At 37.1% G+C, this 14,143-nt stretch overlaps 1 protein-coding gene across 5 annotated transcripts in view; it reads right to left on the minus strand.

The window, feature by feature from the left end:
• LOC119243557 (protein FAM170A-like) overlaps positions 1-14,143 on the minus strand; it is a 192,109-nt gene that overhangs the window by 147,303 nt on the left and 30,663 nt on the right. For 4 of the 5 annotated variants that reach the window (XM_054694500.1, XM_054694501.1, XM_054694506.1 and 1 more), the window contains 2 exons: positions 4,432-4,512; positions 113-318 (listed from right to left, as the gene is read on the minus strand). The gene's annotated coding sequence lies outside the window, so the exon portion shown is untranslated. The remainder of the gene's footprint in view (positions 1-112; positions 319-4,431; positions 4,513-14,143) is intronic. The other variant, XM_054694502.1, reaches the window with a different exon arrangement.

The following is a 14,143-nucleotide window of genomic DNA, read 5'->3' on the forward strand; positions in this document are numbered from 1 at the left end:
AATCTGAAAAATCAATTCTTCTCATTTTAATAAGAGAAGTGAAGTCAGAGAACAAAATAAGGCCTCACAAACTGGTGAGACAAACAGGTGAATATAGTTAGTCACAACTTACCGAAGCAGAAACCTTGGCAGGAACTAGGGGCAGGCAGGAATATCTAAGCGTAATTGATGAAATGTTGGAGCCTCAGTGTGCTCAAGTCTGTGAGCTAAAAACTTCAGGGGGACCCAGTCATGGGGGACCCCCACACTCTAGTGAGTTTTACCTTCAGGAGTTGGACCAAGTTCTCACGATGAATAGCTAAGAAAAATCTTCTCATGCTGCCAGCAAAGAGAGGGGGAAAAGAATGATTTTTAAATGAATATTCTTTGGAAGAATATTTGGCAGAAACAATTGTACCAGAACCTAGTCTACTAGGGTGTTATTGGAGCCTGATCTATCTTGAGGGGAGGTAAATACCAAACTCTAGCCAGCTCTAGCCTTCCAGAAGGGTAAAGGGAAAGGGATCTCACTCCCAGTTTCTTCTACCTGTCTTGATCCATTTTCAAGGGGTGGGGAACTATTGAATATTGAAGATCATAGCCCAGGGTTCATCAAAAGCCCAAGACCCAATCACAGGAATACAGAATGCCACCCCTCCACTATCTTCCACATGATTACTCATGTTCTAATTACATTTCACCCACTACATTACCTTTCAAAATAAAGAAGTACAAGGCATAATAATAGGTAAAAACTACAGCTTGAAGAGATTCAATAAACATCAGAACCAAAGTCAGCTATGACAGCAATGCTGGAATTATGGAACCAGGAACTTCTTTAAAACTATGATTAATAAGCAAAGTATTTTAAAGGGAAAAACATGTGCAAGAATAAATGAAAATAGAAACAGATAAATGACAATCTTAAGAATGAGTCTAAATACAAATGATACAGATAAAAATATTCTAGAGACATGAAGAATAACTGTGATGGACTCATTAGGAGACAAGACATGACTAAGGAATGAATCTCTGAGCTTCAAGATATAATAACAGAAACTTAAAAACTGAAAAGGAGAAAAAAGAAAAGGAGAAGAAAATAAATAGAACCAATGTTTGCTGCAATGCCACTGTGTTCTGGAAGTCCTATTTCAAAAGTGGTAACCTGGTTGAATGTCACATAACAATTCAGATTCACATAACAACGTCATTTGTAAATAGGCTACTTTTGAAGCCAGAACAGTTCTAGGTATAAATGTTTATCTGACATGTATTAGTGGACTGACCAATACTCTTACTAAAATAATATTCAGTCACATAACATTTAAGAGTATAGGTTAGTTGAACTGACCTGTTATTGCTAACAGTGAAATATCTCATAGCAAACACACCTCCCATCCAAACTAGAAAACAGCTACCAAGACACTGGCAGAACAAAAGCTCACAGAAGTGAGCCTGGTGCAGAACTGAGCACTTTTCCCACAAGTCTTGCAACCATTCCTAAGCCACCTATGGCAGGAGGTCTTTGCAACTGAGCAGAAGCCCCAGTTAGGAGGACTAGAACATGAAAGAAACTTTCAGCAAGATTATGGAGTTTGAAAACCAAAGTCAGCGTGGAAGGCTACGAATCAACCGAGACCTTGAGGGCAACTGTCCCAGAGAGAAAGAGCATGAAGGTGAACACAACATATTGTGTATCTGGGCAACTGATAAGCAATTTTAGGGCCAGAAGTCTAAGGAGCTAAGCAGAATGCTGGCCAAGAAAAGAACGTTTGGAAGTTTGATGGAGCATGGTTAACAGAAACAAGAAATGAGAGTTGACCAAGGGGGAGTAGCTTGGCAAACACCCCAGATTTCCACATAGAAGTCTGGAAAGGCTGAAGCTGAAGAACAACAAAGGCTTGTGCATGGATCTACCCGACCAAAACATGGGACCCTTAATAGACACAAATTCAACTACCAAGCTGAGTTAAAGTAATTTGCCCCCAAGCAGCAAATCAGAGATGAACTGGAATCCTTTTTTGGTAAGATACAACATTTTCCGGTGTTTCTACTAAACTCTACAAAGTTTCATAAACAATGTCTGTTAGTCAACCAAAGATTACCAGGCTCGGTCAAGTTAAAGAAAGGTTAAAAAAAAAAAAAAGACTGAAAACCAAGAAGAAAAGCTCCAAAGGTGATCTGGATATTAGAATTCTTACAAATGGATGTTAAAATAAACACACTGAAGTATTTTTTAAAAGACTGAAATTTAAGCTTAAGAATAGAAACTTGGGCCTCCCAGGTGGCTCAAGGGGTTAAGACGTAACCTATGAAGCTATCCCCAGCCAGGGAGCTACCCACATGGTGCAGCAGACCTCTCCCGTCTTGCCCGCTGCTCCCTGCAGCAGTGTATCTCAGTCACACTGCCTCTTCTGTTCCCCACTCTGTCTCTGGTGAATCCTCTCACCCCCACACTTCTGGCCTGTACCCAAGTTCTTATATGCATAAATAAATAAATCTTTTTTATTTTTTAAAGATTTGTTTATTTATTTATACAAACACTGGGTACAGTCATGAAGCACAGGAGGGTGAGAAAATTCACCTGAGCCAGAGGGGAGAGCGGAGCAGGCAGATTGATGAAGTACACTGCTGAGGGGAGCAGCGGGCGGCAGGAGAGGTCTGCGCGCCATGTGGGACACTCGCCTGGAGGCCGGGGATCGAACTGGAGCTGCAGAGGCTGTGGGCAGCTTCGAAACCCAGTGATCAACCGCTGCACCACCATAGAGGCCCAATAAATAAATCTTTTAAAAAAAGAATAAAAACTGTCTTAAAACACAAGTCTTGCAACCATCCCTAAACCACCTGTGGCAGGGGGCTGAGAAACTGAACAGAAGCCCCAGTTAGAAGGATTAGAACATGAAAGAAACTTTCAGCAAGATTATGAAATTACACGAAAGTTAAAAAGCTCAAAATAGTATAACCAAAATGAACATATGGAAATATCTGCTTAACAGTAGTTCACACACAGTAGAAGAGAGGAGGTAACAGGGAAGACAGGCAAGTAGAAACTATTCAGATCGATGCAAGGACAACAATATATATATATATATATATATATATATATATATATATATATATAAAACACAGCTAAAAGACGTGGGATAATAAAAATCTCTCATTGAAGACCACCTGGAGAAGATGGGTGGGGGAAAGAAATATGTAATATACTATTAAATTTTTTTCTAAAGTGGTGGAGTATGTAAATCAAAGATGTACAAGACTCTGGAAGCAAAGCAGAATGAATATAAAGAACCCTTACATCCTACTATCAAAGGAGCAACAATAAGACTGACAGTTCTTTTTTCAGCAGAAACAACAGGAGCCAGAAACAATTAATGCCAGTTTTAAAGTTCTCAAAGTAAATACCTGTCAACCTAGAAATCTGTTTTTAGCAAAATTAGATGTTGAAATAAGGATGCTGTCTGGTTACTAAAAATAATATTTGTCAATAGCAGATTAATACTAAAGAAATACTTAAAGATTCCTTAAAGTATTTAAGTATTTAAATACTTAAGAGATACTTAAAGATTCCTTAAAGAAGGAAAATAATTCCAGGAAAAAAATAGACTTGCAGGAAGTAATGCACAAAGATAGAAAGCACCTCCTTGTCTAAGATGATGATGATGATGATAACGATACTGATGTAGGGAGTTTAGAATTCAGAATTATAATAACTCATGGCAATAACTGCACAAAAGTTTAGTGTTAAAAGGAGATGAATATTACTGAGGAAGTTGTAAAAGTATTATATTATCTTAAATTCCATTAAATCAAGACTTTATATTATAATCTTCTTTAATGATTATTAACAAGAAGTAAAGGAATATTTTACCAAAAAAGTTAATAAAGGAAAAATGGAATGATTAGACACTCAAACACTGTATTTAATCCAAAAGTAAGAAAGGAACAAAAAAAGAACACAGAGGAATAAAAAATATAGGGGGAAATTCTAAGACAGGTGTAAACAGAAGTATATCAGCACTTTAATAACAAAAGCCTAAAATTTCCAATTATTTATCAGTTATTCTAAAACCAAACATAAGGAAATCATATGAACTACTGATGATACTCAGTCATAAACCCCTATAAGTACCCATGACAAAAAATATTTAACAAGCCTTATTACAGTATTATTTGCAATATCCAAAATCTATAAGCAATCCGATCCTCCATCAACAATGAAGTAGACAATTTGTAATACTAAGTACTTAGTGAGTTATTATGTAGCAGATAAAATGAACAAATCACTGCTAGAAGAACCCATGAACCTCAAAAACAAAATGTGAAGAAAGTCAGATGTAGCAGCACATATAATGCATGATTTTATATAGTTCAAAAAAAGCCACAACTGACATAATGGGGTTTAAAATTAAGATAATAGCAAATCTAGAAAAGAGAAAGAGGTGTTACCTGGGACAGGCACCAGGGAGCCGCTGGTGTGCTGGTAATGTTCTCTTTTATTGACCTGGATAGTGGCCATGAGGGATCCCACTGGGAAAATCAATTGATATGTATACATATGAATTGTGTACTTTTCTGAATGCTATACTTGAATAGATTAAGTCATTTCTTAAAGTAAACAGGTAATTAAAGGCTCTCACTGTATTTTTTTTGCACATGAGATTTCACAAGTTAAATAAAAATAATTTAAAACTTGTAGCCAATAACTTCCTTATTCTTAATATTATTTTCTTGTTTGTCATCAAAACAATGAAAAACAAGTTGTTTGGTCTTCAAATCTAATCTCAGCCCAGCAAAATGGATGTGTAAATAACTTTTCTTTTTACTTACTCTTTTAGCAAATATTCATTATCTCTCGTGTGTGAAACTTCAGGAACACAAAAAATGTATATAAAAACACCCATTTATGTGACAACCATTTATGAGAGAAAAAATATTTTTCCAGGGTAGTTTTGTTCTAGTCTATTTTAATATCTTAATTTTTTAAAGATTTATTTATTTATGAATATAAGAACTAGCTACAGGCCAGAGGTGTAGGGGGTGAGAAGAATCACCAGAGACAGAGTGGGGAGCAGAACAGGCAGATTGATTGAAACACACTCCTGAGGGGAGCAATGGGCGAGAGAGGAGAGCTTCCTGTGGGTTGCTCCCTGGCCGGGGATCGAACTCGTGCTGCGATGGCTGTGGACATCTTCATAGGTTGCGTCTTAACCTCTTGTGCCACCAGGGAGGCCCTATTTTAATGTCTTATTGCACATCATCTCCAAAGACAGGGAGTCATATCAAGCTAGGAAATTATTTTCAAAATGGTCAACAAATTTTGTTAGTTGTTCTTGAGTTATAAAATCACTTTCAGAAATGATAATGTGCAATTCAAATCTTATTTTCTAAATTTCAAATAACTTGTACTGAAACAAATCTCTCCTATCTTCTAGCTAATAATATTTGAGAAGAAGTATGACAACCAAAAACAAAAACAAAAAAACAAAAACAAAAAAAAACACATGGTGCAGAGCCGCCCTCTGGGCATTCTCCCCTCCAGGGTTTTCTTCAGTAAATACTCAGATTTTGACTCAGATTTCTGGGGCTGGTGCACACTCAAGTTCAAGAATAACACTTGGATGACTATTTGATGGCAGCCTGCAGGGTCTCCCGAGATGGGATGGAAGAAATGAGTCTGCAATTCCAGTGCATCATCTTTCACAGCTGATGTTCAATCTATTGCATCTGAGGGAAACATTAAGGCACTTGTTCCACAGTTGATAAAGAACAAAGGGACATGTCCCACCACTTAACAACATCCTCTTCAAAGCTCAAGGACAGCTTTTAACCCTTGCAGACTATTAAAGTGGGGCTACCTCTCCTATCAAATCTTCTATATTATTTAACACACCTCTTCATAAAAATGAAAATTTTTATTTGAATATTTATTTGAAATATTTATTTGAAATATTTATTTATTTGAAAATATTTATTTGAAATCAACTCAAATTCTTGCCAAATGATTGCTGAAGGGAACTGAAATTGGCAAATAGGTATTTAGGAAAACTGGAGGATTTGTTTAGAAGATACTCTGTTAATATGCAGAAAAAAACATGCTCTCACCACCTAGACTTTCTGCAAGTTTTTACATTTCATGTCAAAAGTTACTATCTTAGTTTTGATAGATTATTCATCAACAATGACTGGGGACTATTCTGTGTTATCTTCTGGTTGCTGCATTATCAAACAACTCACAAACTAGGAGATTAGAACAGCACAAGCTGTATCTATAGTACAGTATCAGTATAATCAAAACAGAACCAAACTGCAGATGATAAAAAAAAAATCCTAAGTGGATAAAGAGGAAGCCAAAGATGAAGAAATAAATTAAAAAAGCACTTGCATTTAAGAGTTAGTGACAGAAAAATAAAAAGATTAGGATTTGAGAGAGTAACATAAAAGCCTCTTGGGAGTGGAAGGTACATGTTTGAAAAATAAGTCATAGCCTATCAATATGTAAGAGCATTAAGGTGCAAGAATAGCAAACCTTGAATGGCAGAATAAGCATATGGACACACTTGTTTGGACAAGTTTGGCAGTAAAGTTTGAAATAGACAAAAAAGGGATGAAAAGACTCCAAATGTTACATTCGTTGGGTTGACACAGACATGTGTCCTAGAACACTTCTAATAAGACTAAAGAAGATAGACCTGTTGAAACAAAGAAAAGCTGTAAAGCAGGTGAAAGATGGACTGTCCAAATTTATGAAGGATGCATAATATTGTCCCTTATTTATGCTGCTATAATACAAATAGAACTTGTAATATCCTAAAAGTAGTGTTTAATTCTAATGACTAATTCAGACAACTTCACTGACAAGAGAGTGAGTTGTTCACAGAATTCTGTGTCTTTATGAATGGGTATTTTAAAACACATTGATCAGCAGGAAATCTCAAAGGGATTAAGGAAAGCAGAGAGAATATAGAAGTCTTATTTCTAGTCTTCCATTGAGGAAAGCTGTTTTTAAGTCCCATGTTGCAATTTTTAGGATGTTGTGATGAACAAAACAATAAATAACAAATAATATTTATGCAAGTCTCATCATGTGACCCTCAACCTTGATAGATGCTCAAAAATCCCATTTTGCTTATTCCTTACAAATCCCTTCCAGGAAAAATCTATGCTTATTTTCATATTACAAGATATAAAATGAAAGTTAAGAAAAATCAGGAAACTGACATGGTTCATAAAGTTACTAACTGGCAAAACCTGAAGAGACACACTAAGTATTCCTAGTGATGAAACTCTGCCCTTCACTCTGTGAATGGTCCTACAACAATCTTTTATCACTTTTTTGTAGCATTCTCTGCTTGGTGGAATTGAAGTGACAGGAGTTAGTTACCTGGGCTTTACATTTTGGTCTACACTAAATGGTTCTCTGACCTTGAACAAGTCCATAAAACTTGTTGGCTAGCAATGTCTCCACATATAAAGTGAGGAGATCGGGGCACTCAGATTTCTCTAAGGGTAGGTGTGAAATTATATGGCTAAATGATATCTACCATTTAACCAAGTTTGCAGAATTGCAATGGTTATAATTCGCACTCATTCTGATTTTGGTATTCAGAGCAATAACAATTTCTTGTTTCTCTTCATAGTCAGAGAGTTAAGAGTGCTTGTTGTTTGCAACCTCAACTTTTAATTACTTAGCTTTGAAGCTGTTGATAAATACTTGTTTCTGAAGCTCATTATTTTTGCCCTGCTCATTCTGTCTGCTGTATTTTATTCTAGATTTCATTATGTAGAAGCCCTTTGCATCTTCACTCTCAACATGAATATTCCATCGCTGAGCTATCATTTAAGCTCATGATAAATCCATTTAATGCACAAACACATTTCAAAAGGACGTATTTAGCATGGATTTCACCGGTACTTTACAATCCAGGTTCAGTCCCTTCCAGAAAATCGTAACTATGATAGTATGTGGTGAAGTTAGACTAAGAGTTTTAATTATGGTTTTTAATTTTAAAATCACAGGTATGCATATTCCAACACATGAAAGATAGCTTTGTCCCACTGCATGTGGTAATAATCTGAGTCACAGCTTGCACTTGCTTACATTTGGCAGTAACTCTTTTCTTAAAATGCTAAGCTTAAATTTTATGGATATATTCCAAAAGCTAGTATTAAATCCATTTATACGAAGTAACTAATGTGCAAATAAATTACTAAGATGAAAGCAAATCCCAAGGAATTCAGTTAATACAAATAAGAATTTATTTTTTTTAAAGATTTATTTTATTTATACAAGAACTGGGTACAGGCCAGAGGTGTGGGAGGGTGAGAGGATTCACCAGAGACAGAGCAGGGAACAGAACAGGCAGATGGACTGAAATACACTGCTGAGAGGAGCAGCGGGCGAGACAGGAGAGGTCGGCCGCGGCGCTAGGTTTTTCCCTAGATGGCCTTGTGGGGAGGCCCGTCATATGATTTTTTAAACAGAAAAAAATAACGATGAAAACCACACACACAGAAAAACCTGGCTCGGTTTTCCCAAAATATCAGGACTAATCAATATGATTATTTCCAAAGATGAAGATCCAGCATATGTCAGTATACTAACCAAAGCACTGGTGTTTCTTCTTCTCTTATGTGTAAACTGATAGAATTTTTTTTTAAATAATAAATTTTATTTTTATATTCCCCCATACAATTGCAAACGCCCCATTCTGACCCCAATCCCTCCCCTCCCGCCCCCCCCCCAAAAAGTATCTCTGGTTCATAGTTTTTTGTTGATTTTGATTTTCACTTTCTTATATTCATTTTCCTGGTCCCTTATTTAGGTTTTCTAGATTCCTGCTATGAGTGAGACCATCCGGTATTTTTCTTTTTCTTTTTGGCTTATTTCGCTGAGCATGATCCCTTCCAACGCCATCCATGTTGCTGCAAATTGCATGTGTTTATCTTTTTTGAATGCTGAGTAATATTCCATGGTGTATATGTACCACATCTTCTTGATCCAGTCATCTATTCTTGGGCATTTGGGCTGTTTCCAAAGCTTAGCTATTGTAAATAGTGCTGCTATAAACACAGAGCTTCCATATGATCCAGCAATTCCACTCCTAGGTATTTACCCAAAGGACACAGAAACATCAATTCCAAAAAACTGATAGAATTTTTAAAGACTCTTGTCTTTGAAACATGGGAAGCAAAGTAGCATCAAGTTAACTATTTCAGTCTACTAATCCAACAATATGTTTCTGAAAGAGATGAGCAAAACATCATCATCAACTTAGAGAGCTGGAACAGTATCTTTTTGTATAAGCTTATGATGACAAGGGAGATATAAATTTGCAGTTTCCTAAGTGTCCATCCCATTTTGCATCTTGGCAAGAGCATTCTACTGTATTTAATGTAATCTGAGTATATACAGGTACATCTCGTACAACACATCCCCAAAGAGCAAACAGCTTATAACATATTTCCCACCAAAACACATAAGCAACTCAATCTATTCCCATGGTAGCAAAACTAGAATTAGTGTTTTTTTCCCCCAATATAGTGATTGTCCAAGGAATTTTCAATAGTAAGCTTGCTAATGTATTTTTTGTTTGTTTTTGTCTATTTGACTTACATTAGAATAAAATTGGCACTAATGTGTAATTAAAGTAAATTGTGGTGTTCAATTAGGCAAGCACATATTTCAGTGGATACTTAATATAGCAATCTGAGCACACATAGCTGTTAATATCTTCCTTCCATTCTCTGCTGCAATCCCATACAACTAAGATAATCCTTCTGGTGATTTCTAGAGAGAATATATATCTGAAGACATTAACCCTCCATAGCCCAGATGCCAGACTGTCTAGTTCTTTTAACTGGAGGACTACTAAATGTGAATCAGATCTCAAGGTGAAAACCACAGATATTGTGTGAAGCTATCCCCAGCCAGGGAGCTACCCACATGAGCAGCAGACATTTCCTGTCTTGCCCACTGCTCCCCTCAGCAGTGTATTTCAGTCAGTCTGCCTGCTGTGCTCCCCACTCTGTCGCTGGTGAATCCTCTCACCCCCGCCACACCTCTGGCCTGTACCCCAGTTCTTGTATGCATAAATACATTTAAAATAAAGAAAACAAAATCAAGTTATCCTGGGAGAATTCAGCCATTAATAGGTACAAGAGACTTAGTTTCTTTTCATCAGCTCTCTTTTAAGAGGTAAAATTGGCTTAGAATTAAGTGACAAGAGGGATATCAAATGCCAGTTTAGGAATTTGCCTAGTCACAGATTCATATGTGGCACACACACACATCACTTAATGCTTTGGGCCACAGACAGCAAGCTTTTAATAACTACTTAAGAAATGTTTCAGTTCATCCACATATAAGCTGGCATTGTCCCACTACCTTCACTACAATAAAGGTGAAATAGCATTAGGTCAAGAGAGCTCCACACATCTGAACATAAGTAATGACTTCCTGTCTGCATAGACCTCCTGTCTGCATCTCTTTGTAGAGAGAAAGAGTCTGCTCTAGATTCTTACTTAAAAGCAGCTCGGAAGGTAAATATTGGATGATTTGGGGAGAGAAGGCTTTCAGGCGATAAACATATATATTAAATCCTACAACATGAACGTGGCGCACTTGTAATTACATGCAGTACATGGACAGAATGACCTGAGTCAAGATGCTGATGGGCATCTAGCTCATATTTGAAGTAGGGAAAAGCAACATGAAGTCCATTGTAAATACCCCCTACTTCTGGAGAAGCTGGCTCAGTTCGATTTAATTTTTAATATCTGGAAAGTGTTTGTTCTTTCCCCAGCAGCTTCCTAGAGGCTGCAAAAGACAAGCTCTATATTTGTGCAAATGTGTGCACAGCTTATTCCGTCATGGAGTCATTCCCATATTCCAGTACATTTCTAGTCGTGTCTTCAATGTCAGTATCTTTACATTCAAGGAATAAACAGATAGTCAGAATGTTTTGTATACCATTGTTGCCGGCTATAATGTTATTTTCTTTAAAAATAAAAGATAGGGAATATACTTGTATACTTGGACCAAAGTTGTAAACAAAGGTTTAAACACAAAACAAAATAAACCTTGATTTGAGTTCAGTGTTTGAGGTAACAGAAATAAAGTGGACAGCTGTCAAATGCACATAACGCCGGCTACCCTCATGAAATTCTCCCTGAGGGGAGCACAGCTCTGGCCTGGAAGATGCAGCGACTGTGACTGTTAGACTGAAAGCAGAGCCACAGAGACCATGCCAGTTCCAGGAAGAGAGTGAAGCGAGGACAGAACGCCTTGTCATCAGAGGCATTTTGTAAAAGACAAACAGTGCACATAAGGACAGAAGCTGTCCAAAAATAATCAGATTATAGAAAAAGGAAACATAATGAGTGAAGAAAATGTTGCCTTGCATGAAGGAAGTATTTTATTGAGGTGGAAAGCAGGTGCACATGTTAGTGTCTGTGCCTGCTGTGTCAGGGGGTGATCCGTGCATCTGTGTCTTAATTAGCTGTATTTCCCGTAAATTACCTGCCCTACCTAGAATGGAGAGCATACTGGGAACAGCTGATTTGCCGCTCTTGGTATTGCCTAGTTATTTTTAATGTTAAACATGTCTTCAAAGTTATTCTTTAGGATAATATGCTACTGGAAATAAATTTCTTCCAACATTTATTTAGAAAGAAAACATAAGCTTCCACCTTATTTCAGAAGTCAATGTATGTCATCTGCTGGTGTTTTTCTCTCTCGTAGTCAATGTGATTACACATGCTCTATAGAGATACCTAGAGCACTTCAACCCCTTCAATTTGTTCTATTTATGTTACAAAACAGTTTCTTTCATTTGTGATACTCTTTTTTCAAGTCACCCAATAGTAGCTCAATAAAATGATTTGCATCTATCAGGAAAAAAAAAAGACCTCTTTTAGGGTTGGCATTTTATTAGAATGGACAGACGTATTCTGCGACTAAAGTGCATGCAATTAAAGTATATGCAAAACGAACCTGAATGACTAAATTGCCAGTCATAAAGAAAGGGACCTGGAACTCCATGAGGGTAAGTTATTTGGAAGACAGGCACTAGCTGTTTGTCCTGCCTAGGTAAGAGAAGTGGGTGAGGAGGAAAGGTTTTCCAGAAAGAAGCAGGCAAGGTGGGTTGCTAGGCTTCATGTAAATACGGAGGTTAATAGTAGGGCATGCCTGGGGATGGAAGAGGCAAAAGGGGATTTGGGGAAAGTAAAATGTCTTATGCAATTTTTAGACTGACAAATATAAATATTTCTACCTCAATTCCTATGTGAAGTCTTCAGTAACAACTCATAGACAAATGTTTTTCAACTGAACTCACTGGGGAAACAAGCTGGCTTTGAAATATGGGTTTACAGGTTTATAGAGGATGAGGAGCAGAAAAAGGACAACAGGGGATGTGTAGAATACATGTATGTTCTATACTGCTTTCCCTTAGCTTTATTGAGATGTAATTCACATAAAGCACTGTGTGAAAGTAAGGTGTGAGGTATACATGCAAAGGAATTACCACAAGTTAGTTAACAAAGTCTTTGCTTCACATACTTATAGTAGTTATTGATTATAGTAGTTATTGTGAGAACATTTAAGTTCTGCTCTCATAGCAGCTTTAAGCACATAGTTCAGTACTGTTAGCTATAATCACCTTGCTGTACCTGAACAACCCTGGCCTTACTCGTCTTATAACTGAAATTTTGCCCTCAAGGACCAGAATCTTCACTTTTCCTTCCAGCCCCTGATAATCACCAGTCTCCTGACTCTGTGAGTTCAATGTTTTTAGATTCCATATCTAATAGTCTCTTCCTTCTTTTTATGGCCTAATAATCTTCTGTATTTTCTTTAGCTTCATCTGTTGATAGGCATTTAGGATGATTCTCTGTCTTGGCTACTGTAAATACTGCAATGAACATGGTGGTGCTGATATCTCTTGGAAACAAGGATTTCACGTCCTTTGGAAATACACCCTTTAGCGGGCTGGCTGGATCCTACGGTAGTTAATTTTTTAATTTTGAGTACTTGCATGCCGTTTTCCATAGTGGTTGTACCAGTTTACATTTTGCACCCAGAGTGTATCAGGGTTCCCTTTACTCCATATACTTTCCAGCATTTGTTAACTTTTGACTATTTGAAAATAGCTATTCTAACAGTGTGAGGTGGTAACGCACCATGGTTTTGGTGCTCTGCAATTTGAGCACACTCTTCTCTACTTTAATCTGAACTTAAGGTAGTAAACAAGAAGGATTTTTGAAAGAAATGATTATTTTAATGCATTGTCAGTACTTCTAAATAAACTATTCTGGGGACCAGAATTTGAGTAACTCACATTTTTATTTTTTTAATATTTCTTTTTATTCTTAAGATTTATTTTATTTATACAAGCACTGGGGTACAGGCCAGAGGCACAAGAGGGTGAGAGAATTCACCAGTGACAGAGCAGGAAGCAGAACAGGCAGTAGGACTGAAGTACACTGCTGAAGGGAGCAGCAGGTGAGACAGGCGAGGTCTGCTGCACCATGTGGGATTCTCTCTGGCCAGCCAGGAATTGAACCGGTGCTGCAAAGGCTGGGGACAGTTTCACAGCACTGCGCTCAACCCACTGTGCCACTGGGGAGGCCCAGTAGCTCACATTTTTAAAACCAGGTTTTTGCAATTTTGACAGTACTGAAATTTTGGACTGTGTCATTATTTGTTGTGTGGGGCTTTGTCATGCATTATATGGCTTTTACCAGTATTTCTAGCCTCTACCCACTGGATGTGATGATGGTTTCACTTCCAGTCATGGAAATCTAAATTACTTCTAGACAAGCTAATTTCAATAGCGCAGTAGGATGAGGGACAAAACCCCTGGTTAAGAACCACTGGTTTATACCAAGGTCACTAAGCTTTGGAATGAACATTTTTCAAAACAGAACTTTATTAGAAAAATTAAACTTCAGTGTTTACTGTTTCAAGATGAAAATAATGCTTTCTAAACCATTACTAAACAATTCCCTCTATGTCATATTTTCAAATGTACAATTTTATTTTTTTATCCCACCTTTAAGTAACTGAATGCATGAATCCTCATGTGGTGTCTCATGAGCTAATACTTTATGCATAAGGGAATTTGAAAACTGTTTGACTAATGGCTATGTTGGATTTCTG

The sequence above is a fragment of the Talpa occidentalis genome, unplaced genomic scaffold (assembly GCF_014898055.3).
Source record: "Talpa occidentalis isolate TD23 unplaced genomic scaffold, MPIMG_talOcc4v2.1 talOcc4.13, whole genome shotgun sequence".
Classification (NCBI taxonomy): Eukaryota; Metazoa; Chordata; class Mammalia; order Eulipotyphla; family Talpidae; genus Talpa; species Talpa occidentalis.